General features: G+C 38.8%; 1 non-coding gene across 1 annotated transcript; it reads left to right on the top strand.

Annotated features, from left to right (window-relative positions):
* Window positions 1-3,726: 3,726 nt before the first annotated feature.
* Window positions 3,727-3,857, top strand: LOC127231003 (small nucleolar RNA SNORA33). Its single transcript, XR_007835243.1, has one exon. It is a non-coding gene; the product is annotated as a small nucleolar RNA SNORA33 (small nucleolar RNA).
* Window positions 3,858-6,048: the final 2,191 nt, after the last annotated feature.

The raw sequence follows: 6,048 nt of genomic DNA, 5'->3' as shown, positions 1-6,048 counted from the left end.
GTTTCTTTTAGGATTACAGAACCAGGACCCACTGTGAGTGAAACACCAGCATCCCTGTGGCTTTGCAAAAGTCAAGTATCAATTCTCAGATGTAACTGGAAGGTTCAAACGTGATCAGATCAATGGGACAAATAGTGATCTGAAAGTGTTTCCTTAGTATTTGCATATGAGATTAGCACTGGAATTTATTGACTCAATAAATGACATTGTCCTCTCCTATATAATTGTGCATTTTTCAACCCACTGACTGTCTGAATTTATTCAGCAAAAATAAGGAAATAAAGATAGTGTCTCCTCAAAACTAAATCCATAGGATAAGCAAAAATCTGAGGATGGATCAGAGGTTTCAAATTTTCTTGTTTTTAAATTTTTTTAAAAATTAATAATTTGGCCTTGGGTGCTGACAAAATGTGTGTGTGTGTGTGTATGTGTGTGTGTGTGTGTGTGTGTGTGTGTGTTTTCTGCTTGCATTTTAAAGTGTAGTGTTTCTACAATTACATTGCTAAGTAACCTAGTTAATGTTGATCATTTATGATACTATTTGTGTCCACCCTTTTGGCCCAGGTGGAGTACACAAAGTAAACATGAAAATATTTAGAATTGATATTTACTTTGCCTTTAAAAAGAAACAAAATGCACCATCATACTGAACCATCTTCTGTGAGCATTACAATGTTTGCTCTGGCACTTGGTTTTCATAAGAATGGCTAAGTTCCAAGCATAAAGAAGATGTTAAATGGAAGAACTTTTGTGAATAAAGTATATCTAGTCTATCAGAGACACTAAGCCAGTAGCCCAACAGTGAACCTGTGTCTCAGCTGACATCATTCAACCAAATGTGATATACCAGCTACACAAAGAATGGCAAAGAAGAGGAGATCACATTTGCTTTTAGCAATGAGTGCTCAAGCAATTAAGACATGGTTAGCATCTTAGCAGACAGCACTTATCTCATGGTCTCACAAACCCATGTAGAATGCCCTCTCTGTGTCTCTGTCTCTGTCTCTCTTTTATAATTAGGCTTTGCAGATTATTAACTGGTAAATGTGAATATCTCAGGAGAGGTAGGGGGAGAGGAGGGGAATAGAAGGAAGGGGAAAGGGAAGGACAGACAGACAAAAAACAAGTCATATAACAACTTGGATGTTGACTTCTACCATGTGATTCCCAGGGATATAACTCAGATTGTCAAGCCTGGAGGCAAGCACCTTTACTCACTGAGCCATTTGTCAGTCCCCCATACCCCTCATGACCATCCTTTCTTTTCCCATTGCTCCCATGCCCTTTGTGCTTAATAGTAAGTTTACAGACTCTTTTCAGTTGTGGTGACTCTACTGTCAAAGCCTCCCTTCTAAGTTTCCATGTCCCTGGGTTCATTTTTAGTCAGACTGATCCCTGGCCTAATCACATATCAGCCACTGTGGAACTTCAGCCCTTTCTCCCCTCAGTCCTTTGTTTAGTAGACTGCATATCACCCTCAGCATGGGTGGTGGCTGGTGGACTAAGAACTCTTTAGTACCAAATTTCTAGGAAAACAGAGTAAATTTTCACAGTGATCCACATAGATGGTTCAGAACCTGAAGGGCTGATGGAAACTCACATGTTTGAGTTGCCCTCAGTTTCCTGATTTGACAAACTTCTCAGCTGTGGCCCCAGAGTTTGTGCTTCTGTCAAGTTCTTAGTGATGATGTACATAGAATGTCATCTGGTACTTGAGGCTAAGCATGGTGAAGTTGATTTTTTAAAGTGCTCACCTTTCTTTTGAGTCACCAGAGATTTACTTTCTGTGACTAGCCATTAGAATCTCACAGGATATAAGGATTGCCACCCAAATGAGGTACATGCCTTGGCTTTCTATAAATTTGAAAGAAATGTATTAACCAAATGCAGGCAGGTGGGAGGAACTCTTCTGTTGTGTGATATACATGACACGTGAGTAGTGATAACAGTTTGCAATGAAGAATGTGCTTAGAAATCATCTTGCCTAAGTCTTCACACTCTGTTACCATGACACCAGTAGCTGATGTGTGTTCTACTCTCCAGTCTTCATCTCTTACTTCTCCTTATGGCTCGTACCCCCAGAGTCTTTGCCATGTGTTTATTTTCCTTTCTGAGTAGTTCCTTCTTCAAATATTCAACTTCAGCCTTCTCCATACTTTGGTACAACCATTGATTCCTACCTCCAAATCCATAGATTTGACTTGTCATTGCAGGTCAACTTAGAGCTTCTACTTATCTCTTCAAACACTTGTCAGGGTGTCATATGTACTTGTGTGCTCAAAGTATCTGTCCTCCCATCTGGATTATATTGCAAGTAAGGAACTGCCATACCTTTTAGTATAGCTTGTATGTCCATGCACCTGTCACATATTAAGGGGTGCATTGAGAAAAAATGCTTAATGTGTTTTCTTTAAAGTCGTGTCCATTATACCATGCCTCTTACCTAAATACATTACCTTTTTCTCTGGGTAAAAAGGTATTGAGTGTGACTTCTGCTAAATAAATCAATCAATCAATAAATAAAAATAATAGAACCAAGTCCCTGTAAAAGTACCTACATCATAACAGTATGTGGAAAGCAACACAAGCAGCTGTTGATGAGTGAATAAAGAAAATATAGTAGAAGCAAACAAAGAGCTATTGTTTATCCTACAACATAACTTAACCTTGAGGTTAATTTTACCTTTGTATGTTACTGGATTATGAGTTTTCTAGAGGAGTATGTGTTTTGTTTTGTTTTGTTTCTCTGTGAACGCTAAAGTAAGATGTGCAATACTATTTATATGAGCTACCTAAAATAATCAAATGCATAGACACAGGATGGTAGAAGGGTGCTTTCTATGGAATGAGGAAGGCAGGGAATCCAGAGTTGGATGGGTATCAAGCCTCAATTTGAAAAGATGAAAGGCTCTGGAAATAGCAAAAACAGTTCCAGAACAATATGAAATGTTATTAATACCAGTAATTGTACAAGTTACAGGGCTAGAGAATGTGGCTCAGTTGGTAGCATTTTTCTACCATGTGCCAAGCTATGAGTCTGATACTCCGCACTGTATAAACCTAGGCAAGGCAGTAAATAACTGTAATCCCCACACCTGAGAGCTAGAGGAAAGAGGATTAGAAGTTCAAGGTCATCCTCAGCTACACCAGTAATTTGGGCCAGTCTAAGGTACAATTTAGACTATGATTCCAAAATGGTGATTAAATCAATTGAATTGTATTGTGTATATTTCACCACAATTAAAATTATAATAAGCTAAATTTGTTAGAACAGGCCTATAATCTGAGATTTTAAGATGTTAAAACAGGATGATGTCATGAGTTTGACAATAGCCTCTGCTACAATGTTGACCCTGTCTCAAACTTCAAAATAAAGAAATAAAATAATTACATAATATTTATAAGAAATACAGATAGTTAGAAGGCCTGGGTAGTCTAAGGGACCCCTAACAGTGGAACCGGGATGTATCCCTGATGCACAAAATGATTTTGGGAGCACATTCCCCATGGAGGGATATTCCCTTAACCTAGAGGCAGGAGGGAGGGCCTAGTCCCTGCTCCAAATGACTTGATAGATTTTGTTGATCCTTCCTGGAAGGCATCACCCTCTGTGTGGTATAGGAGGGGAATGGAATGAGAGGGTGTTCAGGGGGTGTGAGAGGGAGGGAGAAAGAGAGGGAGGGAGAGGGAACTGGGATTGATATGTAAAATAAGAAAAGAAAAAGAAATACAGACAGTTAATCTTCTTATCTCAATGCACTTCTATTGAAATTTAGGAAAGGCTGGCAACAGTGATGCCATGTTATGAGACTTAAGGACAGCTGAAGTCTTTAAGGTTCCTGAAAATGGCTACAGCACTATAGAAGGAGGAGGAGGAAAGGAAGGAAGTAAGGAAAGAGAGAGAGACAGAAAGAGGGAGAGAGAGAGAAAGGAAGGAAGGAAGGAAGAGTAATGAAGAAATAACTTCTTTCCATTATGATATATTAGTTGTAATATCATCATACTTTTAATATCATTCATCCCTAATAGGTAGGCAGTCAGCATAAATAGAAACTACCCCTTCCATCATCATTCACACACTCTACAATGTATAGTACTTCTTAGAAAACAGTAAAGTGTCTGTCAACATTGAATGAGTGAGTAAATAAACGAATGAATAAAGAAATTGCTAAACATTGCCATTTTGCTTCTAAGTAAACAAAACTTCAATAAGCTAAAATCACACAGCTAGACAGCAACACTGATAAAACAAGATGCCCGGCTAGGAACTGATAATATATCAAGATTTTATAAATATTAAAACTCTTTTGCATGACTATATTGTGTCACAATTTGATGATATCAAACTAAAGAAAAAATAATCATCTTCCTGGGACTAACATTGTTTTATGCATTACACATGCCTAATCCAGTCGTAGCACACCTATGTTTCCAGAGGAAGGTTGCTTAAAACCATGACTATGATTCTGAATAGTGTCTGGACAAGGTAAAGTGTGTGGACTAGGCTCAAGAAATGTGTCTAAGAGGCTCAGGAACTAACTTGTCATCTCACCCTTGATAGTTCCTCCTCTCCTCTCTGGATTTCAGATCTCTCAGCTGTAAACAATCTTCTAGGGAACACTCCTCTATTCAGCATCCCTGGGTTCTACAGGAAGCTTAACAATTCTTGAGAGTCTGATTCAGAATCCCCAAGTGGCAGGCAGCAGCATTTGAGAAGAAAGAATTAAAATAAACCATCTCAGGTCTCCCATTATCCTAATGGACACAGCCCAAAACAATCAGTTTTGTGGTCCAGTTTCCATCCAGCAGGATGCTTCCTGCTTAGGTCAGTACCTGCTAATCATACAGCTAAGCTGTCACACAAAGTGATGAATGTGGAAAACAGCCTTCTGGGGAAAGGGCCAAAAATCTTCTCTTCCCAGCCAAAGAAATCAAGAGAAGTGATTGCCTCATTCAACTCCTAGGACCCTAGTGAGAGGAATTGTTTCAAGCTCAAGCTCTGGCACTAAGTCTGTCTGCATCTGTGTGGGTTACCCACAGCTTCTGAAAGGGGTTGTTACAAATCTAGTTATTCATGAACTCTTATAGCGAGCTTAACCCACCATGGCTTTTGTTCCTGAACCTTCAAAACTGATTTTCCTGACTCCCTCTGTGTTTGTATCAGATGTCCCTATGCTGTGCTCACACAATGCCAACATTTACCTTTGTCACATACTAATTATTTGTAGATATCTATTTCCTGCCTGTCTCAGAGTGCCTTAAATGCAGGGACTATGTCCACATTGTCCATTGCTACAAGACCAGTGCTTGATGCAGCTTTCAAAAATATAAGAAATAAATAAATTTATATTTACTTATTTACTTTTCTGAATTTTGATTTTCTAAAGGCAGGTGTTAATGAGCTTACAGTCAGGGACTTGTTCTAGAAGCCGCACATACTTGTTAATCCAGCACACAGAAGGTAGAGACAGGGACTGCAAGGTCCATGACCACTTGGACTACATTGCAAACTTTGAGATCAGCATTGACTGTAATTGACTGTACAGTGAGACTTTGTTTCAAAAAACAAAAACACTCAAATACAAAGGCTGAACAAACAAAACAGACTAGATGTAGAAACACCTGCAGCATATCAACTTATCTGACAGGTCTCCCTAATTCTGGCTTGTTATGATGGCGTCCACTGACACTCCTCTTCTGTCAAAGCCATTTCTATATCCGCCTTCAAGCTTAGATAGCTTAAAATCATCAAATCTTCTCCTATGATCTTAGAGCCACCTTGAGCTCTTTCTTACATTTTCTCACATTTTGACATGTTGGTGCTCTGTAATTTAAGAAGCCTCAGGTCTAGTCTCAGATTTGCTAACAAACCTAGGATTGTGTCACTATCACTGGGACTCCCTTGCATCTCCAGTTTCTAATATGAAATTAAATGAACCCAATTAATCAACTGTTCTAAATCATTCCTCCTCTCTTTCTTACTATAATGTATCATTTCTTCCAGGCACAGAAATCTATGCAATTGGTTAGCTGAACTTTGATACTTTA

The sequence above is a fragment of the Phodopus roborovskii genome, unplaced genomic scaffold (genome assembly GCF_943737965.1).
Source record: "Phodopus roborovskii unplaced genomic scaffold, PHOROB, whole genome shotgun sequence".
Classification (NCBI taxonomy): Eukaryota; Metazoa; Chordata; class Mammalia; order Rodentia; family Cricetidae; genus Phodopus; species Phodopus roborovskii.
This window is presented reverse-complemented; position numbering and strand designations above follow the sequence as displayed.